At 39.1% G+C, this 11,440-nt stretch overlaps 1 pseudogene; it reads left to right on the top strand.

Moving 5' to 3' along the window:
• The first annotated feature begins 596 nt into the window (after nucleotides 1-596).
• Nucleotides 597-1,436, top strand: LOC124228537 (olfactory receptor 4C11-like; annotated as a pseudogene).
• The last annotated feature ends 10,004 nt before the right edge of the window (nucleotides 1,437-11,440 follow it).

Genomic DNA, 11,440 nt, shown 5'->3' with positions numbered 1-11,440 from the left:
AGGAATAATGGGCACAAAAATGAATGAACTAAAGTGAGAATATTTTCTTCAGCAGGGGTTTTCCAACAATAATAATGGTTAATTATATTGGAGTAGTGTTGTTCAGATTTCCAAGCACACAGATAAGATGACTAATATGTGAAATACATGTATCTATGTATGTGTGTATGTATGAGAATAAAATCTTTTTACAGTTCTAAGGAAAACTCAGAATAAGGAAGGGCAAGTATTTGTACTCTACTTTTTATATGAAGGCTCAATTTCTAAGCAGTTAAATCACTTGCCCAAAAAGGCACAAGTTCTACAGGTCCTAATCTTGGTAGGAATAAAAAACTTTAAAGAACATTTAGCTTTTGTTCATACAAAAGCTTTTGTCCAACGAAAGGAGATTCTGAATTAAAAGATAGATCTGGGTGAGGCTTGGACTTCTGCAGACTTACAAAGACTTAGAGGGGATTAAAGATGATTGGAAGTAATAGGATGTTGTAGACACAAGGAATTAAGAGCTCAGTCCACTGATCTTCCTAAGGTGTCACTTTTTTTTCCTATCTGCAGATTAAAACTTTGTCAACTGCATCTTACCTATAGCCATTATTATGGTGATGAATAACAGTGTGACTGAATTCATTTTATTTGAGTTAACACAGGATGCAGGAAAGCAGAAAGAAATATTTGGGGTCTTCTTGCTTCTTTACTTCATGACAATGCTGGGGAAATTTCTCATTGTAGTGCCTATTAAAACAAGCAGGACCCTTGGGAGTCCCATGTACTTCTTGCTTTTCTATCTGTCCTTTGCTGATGCCTGCTTCTCTACAACCACAGCACCCAGATTGATTACCCAGATTGATCACCCAGATTCCATTTCTTTGGCTGCACAGAGGTCTTTGTGCTCATCCTCAGGGCCTTTGATCACTCTGTAGCCATTTGTAAGCCCTTATGATAAACAACCATCATGAGCCGGCAGGTCTGTGTTATGTTGGTGATTCTGGCCCAAGTGGGATCTTGTATCCACTCTTCAGCACAGATTTTCCTGGCTTTTATATTACCCCTCTGTGGCCCTAATGTGATTAATTGACCACTATGTCTGTGACTTGTAGCCCTTGGGAAACTTGCCTGCATGGACACATGTGATAAACTTGCTAGCTGTTTCTAACAGTGGTGTCATATGCATGATGAGTTTCATAATTTTGTTTTTGTCCTATGTTGTCATCTTGTACTCTCTGAGAAACCATAGTTCAGGAGGAAGGCAAAAAGACCTTTCCACGTACACCTCTTACTTGATTGTGGTTGTCATATTTTTTGGTCCATGTATATTTATATACACACAGCCACCAACCAAATTTTCAATAGACAAGATGGTGGCCATGTTTTACACAATTGGGACACGCTTGCTCAAGCCTCTGATATACACTCTGAGGAATGGCATAAAAAAGTAATGGTGGATCTAAGTATGACTTCAGGTGAAAAATGGTATGAAGAGATTCTATTGTATACTTCTCTAACAGCTTAGTTTTGCTTCATGGGCAGGAAATATCAAATACTCTTGTTGGGACACAAATAATTCAAAACTCTGTGGAGATATATATATATGTGTATATATATATATATATATATATATATATATATGATGACCCTTACTTTAATTCTATTGACATCTGGCCACATTCACACAATGGCTCATGACAAAATGACTGTGTGGGCGTGTGTGCATGAACCAATTATTCTTTTAAGATTTTCTTCTAGCCCTTATGAATGTGGCCATATGAGAGCTAACCCATATGCGAGTGGACACTTACAGAATCAAGGTCTCTGTCTTGACAACCTGAGGATTAGAGAAAATGCTCTGAGAAAACCCGTCTTTGGAAATCTGTGCTGAGCCTGCCTCACTGGGAGTATCTACATTGATGGACCCTGAAATTCTGATGAAATATGAGAATATCAGTGAAAACATAGACTGTCACTGGAAAGCCTCTCAAAATATTGTAAAAGGTGTTGGAGGGAGGAGATTCATGGTTGGATGTGATAGACAATATTAGCAGACATTTGCCTGTCCGAGGTCTTTCACATTGCTATTCACAAAGGAGAGGGAAGAGGCTGTAAGAGAGTTTGACAGCAGGTGTACACGGAAGGGAGGGTAAAGGGATAAAGGAGAACAGATAATGCATGATGAAAATAGAGAAAAAGTGAAAGGAAAGTGGTAATATTATCCAGGTGAGAGAGAAGGAACTTTGTCTTCCTTATATCTTGAGAATCACTTTTGTGTACATGAACATTTGCAGCAAAAATGATATTTCAGGATATTTCTGTATCATTGACCTAGTGTAGCTTAGCTTCCTTGGCTATTATGTTTATTTGGGTATTAGGAAAAAGGACACATATTGTTTTGTTGTTCCTAATAGTGTCTTAAAAGTCAAAATTCAGATTTCTTGGGAGAACCTGAGATTGAAAAGTCAGCTCTAGTGCTTTTCAATTTTGATCTTTCAGTTTTAATACAAAAATGCTTTAAAGTGTGTGTTTTCATTTTGAAGATAATCTAATCTCTATGTGTAATACACACCCACCATCACCAGCACCAGTTCCTAATATTGTAACAAGTACTGTCATGCTATTTCAGTACCCGTGTTTATAATTCCCATCAAATTGGCAATAGGAAGTATCAATTTAAGTGATGTAGGCTAATGAGAAAATAACATAATGAATTTCATAAGTATGTGGAACATTTCCATTAACTGAAGACAAATGTCACCATGTTACACCAAAGATTCCTAATATTTCCAATATAGACATTGGTGGCAGAATAAATATTTAAATCCCAAAGAGGATATTTTTCAGAGCTCTTAGTATCATATTCACTAGTTGCAATTTTGTTTCACACCTCCTCCAAATAAAAACTTCTTATTTTCTAATTTTCTGCCTTACAGTTTCATTTCTCAAGCATTTGAATCAAGTCCTATGAAGAGTTTCTTGAAGTGTAATTAATTTTTAAGCAACTCTGTCATAATCAAAATAAAACTTGCATTCTTATCTCTTGTTGCTCCTTCAAATTGGATATGGTGGAAGAAAATTTTTATCTGTGCCTAAATGAAAACTCAGAAAGTTTCAGGAATTTTCCTCTCAGTATTAAATAATACAGAGTTCGGATTCTCTTAGATTTTAGACATGGGCTCAATTTGAGAGGGTAGGAGAAGCTATCAGTTGGCAGAAAGTTCTTACTTCACCTAGTATCTTAACAAGCTGGCTTACTGTCTCTGGGCCTGGGAGATGTTGAAAACTGTTTATTTCCTTTCCTTTGGGGGCCTTTGTAGGTCCTCTAATTCTAGTGTCTTTGATATAGGAAGACAAGTCCATCCCTTATGATCACTGGTGACTCTGTGTTTAGTCCATAGAAAGCCAGGGGTTACCTTAAAAAATTCTCTACCCTTCTATGTGATCCTATGGGACCAGTCCCTAGAAAATCTTCTTATGGCTCCTCTATGGCTGTCCTCGGGGTAGCCTCTATGCCTCTCTGTCCCTCAGGAGTACTAATAATGTAAAAACACTGCTAATGTGAGCTGATGTCAATCAGCCACCCTCACCTGACTCCATCAGTAAGTCAGTCAATCTCTCTTCCTGCCTCGACTTTTCCGATATAAGTCCCTTGGGCCCACCCATATGGAAGGTTGCATGCTAGGTTCTCATAATAGCACTCTGAAATCTCCCTCCATTACACACTCTCTCACACACACACACATACACATGTGTTAAGCCTCGGATGAGAGGCAAGAATATCTCTACACTAATTTTGCCAAAGATTTTCCCACAAACCACTCTCCCACTTTATGCTCTGACTGGTTTTATAACCATTATCTAGCTGTGCAAGACTTACCTTTAAATTTCCTTTGGTTTAGAGATAGGCATAGGTGATTTGGACACAGTTTGTAATTTTACATCTATTGTGCCTAGTCAAAACTTCAGTTACAACATCTTGTTACATAAGAAGTGTTAATTTGCATTAACACTGGACTTCAAGACAATGTATTTTCATTTAGAAAGGGATGGTTCTTTACTTCAATTTGCGAATCATTTGTTTGCATTCACATAAAAGACATATTTTACAGAGAAAAAATTGTACAATTAAACCTTATCTGTAAATAGGGAAAATTTCAAAGGGAATTGGGCAGAGACTGACTATAGGAATGAGTGATGATGAAAGTAGAAGAAGAATCCTTCTAAGCATAGGAATGGGAAGAAGGAAAATAAGTCTGAAAATCAATCTTTGGATCAGGGGAATAAAGGAAATCATAACGTTACTTCATGAAACATCTAAGACAACTCTTACTTTTGTGATTTCCATGGGAAAAAAGCATTTTCAGTTCCCCCATCTCTGCATTCAGGTGTGAGGCTTCTTGTACAGAAAAAGAACCTATAGGATCCTAAAGAGAATCATCATTAATGTGTCAACAGACAATAGGGATAGTTAATGTTGAAGTAATTTTGGCACCAACCACTTCTCATGGCTGCCTCTTGTCCATACAGTGACTTTGTGCAAATTAGAAAAGTCTGCTTCACTCTCAAGGCACTTTACTTCCATATAACAGAAAATTGTCATTATGCACTTACTCATTTACAAGACCCTTCAATGCCATCTGTCAAAACTCTGCTGTGATAAATACATAAATCTATGAGACCTTGAGGTAAATGTGGGTTCCTTAGATATGAGGCCTATATGCTCACATTTGGATGTCCCCTTTAGGCAGAACCAGTTCTTACTGATACAATTCCAAACCATGTCATTGAAAATTCACTCTCCATCAAGGAGACGTTTTGCTACCACTGACATTCATTTGGATGTAGTCTATCTTAACAATGCTTCTGGCTACAGCACACAAAGGGATTCCTGCTCAAGGGTTCCATGACCTGATGACCTTCATGTTTGCCATACCTGCAAATTAGAGGCTTTCATATCATTCAGACAGGTATCTTCTGTGGATTTCATGCAATATCACAATCCTTTCTGAGGCAGGGTCACTAGTTACTGTTACTCAGAATTATTTCCAGTCTGATTTCATTTGTAGTTCCCTTCCTTCCTTCCTTCCTTCTTTTTATTTCTTTCAAGAAATTGTCTATTAATTACCTACTATGTTCCATGATTGGTGGATACAAAGTTGAATAAGAGAATCATGACCCCAATCCTCATGGAACCTAAGTCTAAAGACATTCTTTAAAGTTTGTCAAATATGTAGGTGTTCTTTCCTTAGACACAGCCTGAATGAAAGATTTTACTATTTCCAATTTCCTTTATAATTTCAAGTTGGAATGGAAGGGCATGTGATTTAAAGACCTTTTTCCAAATCACCTTTTTTTTTTAAAGATTTTATTTTTTCCTTTTTCTCCCCAAAGCCCCCCGGTACATAGTTGTGTATTCTTCATTGTGGGTTCTTCTAGTTGTGGCACAGTGAGACGCTGCCTCAGCGTGGTCTGATGAGCAATGCCATTTCCGCGCCCAGGATTCGAACCAACGAAACACTGGGCCGCCTGCAGCGGAGTGCGCGAACTTAACCGCTCGGCCACGGGGCCAGCCCCCCAAATCACCTTTTAATAGACAAGTTCCACTTTCTTTTCTCTGATATTTTTGCTCCTCTAACATCCCTCATGTCATGATTTCTTGATTATCTTGGTAATTATCTTTCTTCTTGGTCCACTTTATAATCTCTTCTGTTATAACTTTCTATATTTTGAAATTCAATGTAAACCTGGGGTCTTTTCCTGGTTATTCTAATTTTGTCATGGACTTTACTTGGGTAATCTCATCTACCCTAGTGCTTTCAATTTACACTTAGACACTTATTTCACTAAATCTAGAAATCCAACCTGACTTATCTCTTGAGTTTCATTTTGTTTATCCTACCTATTTGGTATTTCTACTTACACATCTTAAGGGGACTTCATCTGATTGCTTGAGGCATTAAATCTGAGCTCCTTAACTTGACACATCTTGACTGTCAGTATGTATGTCTTTATCACCATTTTCTATAGCTTTCTGACAGACAATATATGTTCTATAATTCCTAAATTTTTTGAGAACAATGATTATGATAGCTATCATTATTAAATCCTATATCTCTTACCCATCGCTGTGCAACAAATAATCACATAACCTCAATGGCATGAAACAATATTTCTTTTTGTTCTTTTCTCTATGGGTCAGGTGGTTGTACTGCTACTTTCTGCTGAGCTCATTTATGCAACTGTATGCATCTGGATAGGTGGCTCTATGATCTTGGCTGTGATCTCTCACATGTTTTGGGTTCAGCTGTCTATAGTCTGATCTAATGTGATCTTGATTGGACCAATGGTGCTCTTTTTCTGGTGGTCTGTCACCCAGCATGCTAATCAGGGCTTGTTCTCATGGCAGAGGTTTCTAACAGAGAAAATGGAAATCAAGAAGTCTTCTTGAGGCATAGGCTCAGAACTGGCACTCTCTTCATGTCTGCCATATTATATCAGCCAAAGTGAGTCACAAGGACTGCCCAGAGTCATAATGGAAGGGAAGATGGTGTAATATAGCGAGGCTAATAATTGTACCTACCATGTAATAAATCTATCCCAAGTTCTTACTATGTGCCAGGTACTTTTCAGTATTTTATAAAATTTAATTTATTTAATCTTTAGCAATGCACATAACATAATGCTTTGTGCTCTGTATTTGTTTATACTGGTCCAAGAACCCAGAATTTCCTATACTTTGGCTAACTTGGAACCATCTTACTCATGTTTTCATACTCAACGTCAGTGTCATCTCCTCCAGTAAGTTTTTCATTGACCAAAATCACTAAGCCAAAGAGTCTTTATTTACACTCCCTTAGTACCAGTGCATTTCTTTATCACTATACATATCACTTTATATTGAATTTAATATATTTGTGTACCTTTTCCACTGATTTTACATTTCTTGTCCCTGGGGAATTGGTATAAAATAATTTACAAGCCTAGAGTAAGACCGTGTTTGGAACTGTGTTTAGTAATCTATCTTAAGTTACTTAAGTTATTCATATATTTATTTATTTTTATTGAATACTTGTTGTAGTAATCGTGGTTAGTCCTGAAAAAGTAACATAAATTAATAGAATAGTCCTTAATCTGTGGTACTAGCAGGCTATAGCCTATGATTTTGTAGCACTGCTCAAATAGCTCTTTGACCTTAATTCAGAGATGTTTATTAAATGGAAGTCTTCATTAATTGAGAACAAATGCTGGCTTACTTTTCTGACTTTCATCTTAAACAGGAAATTATGGTGCACTATTGTGTTTCAGGCAGTTTGTTAAGTACTTTCCTTGTGTTTTGGTTTTTAACCATTGTAACTTCCAGAGTAAGCTTTATTCATTTCTTTTTACAGGAAAACAAGCGAACAAACCCTGATGCTTAGAGATGTTTAAAATCATTTTTTCATTATAGACAGTTGTAAGGAACCTAGACCTGGTCAACTTTCTCCAACATATTTGGAATCCAGTTTGAAATCCATAGTCACCTATAGTCAAAAGATTCAAGCCAGCTCATTCCATCTTGCCTCGTATTTCTGTCTGCCTGAACCTGGGCTCCAAATACAGGCTTCTGGGTCAGCCAGCTTATCCATATGCAGTTGTGTGCTTCCTTTACCTGGTCACTTGTCATTAAAAAATAATAAGCTTTATTTTTTAAAGTAGTTTTAGGTTCTCATCAAAACTGAGGAGAAATTATAGAGAATTCCCATATATCTCCTGCCTCCTACTTGTGACATCCCACACCACAGTGATACACTTTTTACAACTGATGAGCTTACATTGTCACATCATTATTGCCCAAAGTCTGCAGTTTACATTAGGGTTGACTCTTGATACCATACTTCCTATGTGTTTGAACATGTGTATAATGACATGCATCCACCACTGTGGAATCATATGGAATAGTGTCACTACCTTAGAAGTCGTCTGTGTTCTACTTGTTCATTCCTCTCATCTCCTCAACCCCTTATGTTTTTATTGTCTCCAAAGTGTCATATGTTTGGAATTATATAGTATCTAGCCTTTCAGATTCACTTAGTAATATGCATTTAAGTTTCTTCCATATCTTTCATAGCTTGATAGCTCATTTGTTTTCAGTGCTGAGTAGTATTTCATTTTCCAGAGTTTATTTATCCATTCTCCTATTAAAGGACATGTTGGTTGTTTAAGTTTTGGTAATTATACATAAAACTGCTATAAACATCCAGGTGTGTGTTTTTCTTGGACATAAGTTTTCACCTCATCTGGGTAAATTCCAATAAGTGTGCTTGCTGGATTGTTTGGCAAGAGCATTTTTAGTTTTGTAAGAAACTGCCAAAATGTCTTCCAAAGTGGCTGTACCAAACTGCATTCACACCAGAAGTGAATGAGAGTAACTGTTGCTCCACATTCTTATCAGCATTTGATCTTGTCAGTGTTTTGGATTTTGACCATTCTAATAGGTGTGCAGTAGTATCTCCCTGTTGTTTTAATTTGCATTTTCATAACTAAATATGATGTTGAACATCTTTCTAATATGTTCACTTGCCATCTTTATAACTACTTTGTGAGGTGTCTGTTCAGGTTTTGCCCATTTTTAATTGAGTTGTTAGTTTTTCTAAAAAACAAAAATTATTCAGGTATGATGGAAAAACAAAGCCTGTACATATTTAATGTAGACAACTTGATGAATTTGGAGATAATTACACATCCATGAAAACACCACCACAATCTATGCCATAAACCTATCCAACACCTCCAAAAGTTTCCTTCTCTTCTCTTTATTTATTATTTCTTTTTTTGTGATAAGAACGGTTAATATAAGATCTACTCTCTTAGAAAACTTTAAGGTACACAAAACAGTATTAACTATAAACAATATACTGTAGAGTATGTCCCCACGGCTGATTGATCTTGTATAACCCAAACTTTACACCCTTTGGTAATACTTCCTAATTTCCCATCTTCCTGGCCATCCCTAAGAAATCAACACTCCACTCTCTGCTTCTATGTGTTTGGCTATTTTAAAGTCATCATATAAGTGGTATCATGTAGCATTTTTTTTTGTTTATTTCTGGCTTATTTCACTTAGAATATTGCCTTCAAGATTTATCAGTGTTGTTGCAAATGGCAGAATTTCATTTTTTTAGGGCTGAATAATATTTACTAATATGTAATACATCATTTTCTTTATCTATTCATCTGCTGATTGACATTTAGGTTGCATCCATTTCTTGGCTCTTGTCAATAATGCTCCAATGAACATGGGACTGCAGATATCTCTTTGAGATCTTGATTTCAATCCCTTTGGATATACACCCAGAAATGGGATTACTGGATCATATGGTACTTCTTTTTTTATTATTTTTTTAGGAAACTACATACTGTTTTGCATTGTGGTTGCACCTATTTACATTCCCACCAAGAGTGTTGAGGGTTACAATTTCTCTAAGTCCTTGCCAACACTAGTTACCTTTTGTTTTTTTGACATAGCATTTCCTAATAAGTATGGCATGATGATTTGTTATTGCTTTATTGTGCTGTATAATACTTTTTATACATTGTTGGATTCTATTTTCTAATATTTTATAGAGGTTGTTTGCATCTAAGTTCATGAGAGATATTGCTCTATAGTTTTCTTTTGTTATAATGTTTTGTCTGGTTTTAGTATTAGGGTGGTGATGACCTCATAGAATGAGTTGAGTTTACACTATGCTTTTATTTTGGAACACATGGAGAATTGTTATAATATCTACCTTAAATGTCTGATAGAATCCTGGACTGTGACCTTCACCTATGCTTCCCAGTCCCCCACCCCCTTAGGTGAGACAGAATGGCTAGAGGAGGCTAGAATTGTGCCTTTCCTTTGCCCCTGAGACTTAGGAATAAACTTGCTAAGCTCTGGTAAAATAGTTTCTCCTGAGGGCAGGCTTTGTTGGGAACAGAATGGTCTGGTGTATTGTAAAATGGTTCCTTTCGATTCAGATCCAAGATGGCACCGTGAGTAGTCCTCTTTGTCTCTCCCCCTTCAACTCTACAATTATTTGGACACTCATCGCTTAACAAAGGATATCCAGATAGTATCTCAGGACGTCTGAGAGACCCACACGACTATACATCGGAAGGTGGACGGACTTCCCTCCAGGAGGATGTGGAGATAGGTGAAAACTCTCCGAACCCGACCGAACAACCTAGTACCTGCAAGCGGCTTTCTTCCAACGGACGCCCCCAGAAGATCAACACACATCTAGGGCAGGAGCGAGCACACACCAGAGGAGCGATGGTGGAAACAGGTGACCAGAACCCTACCTAAACCCCCCGCAATTACTCCTAAATGCAGAGGTAAACTCTAGAGTTACACACCTGAACCCACGGGGAGAGTCTCGCCCCACCATTGACGGAGAGATCCTGCCTAGTGTTCTCGGCACCCGAAGGGCCCCAGAGAGAATCACAGAGGGTACAGAGGCCCCCAGCTGCCACTGCCTGCACGGTGGGGAAAAGGATTGACAGAGATCTCAGAGAGGACTGGGGCTGGGTGAAGCTCCAGAGGCCAGCTCTGCGCCCCAGAGTGGAAGCTCCAGAGTTCTGCCCGGGCAGCAGACAAAACTCTCTGTCTGCCATTAGCAGAGGGGCTACGCCCAGCATCCACAACTCTGGGAAAGTCCCGGAGAGAATCTCAGAGGGTGAGATGACCCCAGCCGCCATTGCCCGCCCATGGGGCTAGGGATTGCCGGAGAGCTCGGAGAGGACTGGGGCTGGGTGAAGCTCCAGAGGCCGGCTCCGCGCCCCAGAGGGGAAGCTCCATAGTTCCGCCCGGGCAGCAGACAAAACTCTCTGTCTGCTATTAGCAGAGGGGCCTCTCCCAGCATCCACAACACAGGGAGGGTCCTGGAGAGGAGAATATCAAGCAGGGCAGCAGCTGACCAGCTACCACTGAAATCAGGATTTCCGGCTATCCCCCCAGAAAGAGCAAAGGGCTCCCCAAGTGGGGCTGGTTGGAGTTCCAGCGGCCCAGCTCCATAGCCTAGGGGGAAACCCTACAGGCTCACAGCAGCCTCAGGGAAAGCCTCTGCACAGCACTAGTAGAGAGCACCCATCTGGGACCACAAGGCTGGAAGACCCTGGGACAAAAGTAGCATATCTAGGTCAGCTAACCACAGACTGTAGAAGATGCCAATAGCTCTGCTGCGACCCATAGTGGACAAGTGAGATTTTGTGGGTGCCGACAGTGATGGAGTGGCAAATATAAGTGATCCTACCCCTGGCCACTGGAAAAGCCCATAACACTTTTGCAGACCCCAAGGAGGGAGCACGTCTAGGTGGGCTGCAACAGTAGGCACCAGCAGCCTGAAGTCCCCCCGTGATGGCCTCCACGGCAGAAGAGGGAATCCAAAGGACCACTGTGACTATGAGGAGGGGCCCAGGCCCAGTTAGCAACTGT

The sequence above is a fragment of the Equus quagga genome, chromosome 17 (assembly GCF_021613505.1).
Source record: "Equus quagga isolate Etosha38 chromosome 17, UCLA_HA_Equagga_1.0, whole genome shotgun sequence".
In the NCBI taxonomy this organism is placed as follows: Eukaryota; Metazoa; Chordata; class Mammalia; order Perissodactyla; family Equidae; genus Equus; species Equus quagga.
Note: the sequence above shows the minus strand (reverse complement) of the source record. Positions and strands in the feature narration are given on the sequence as shown.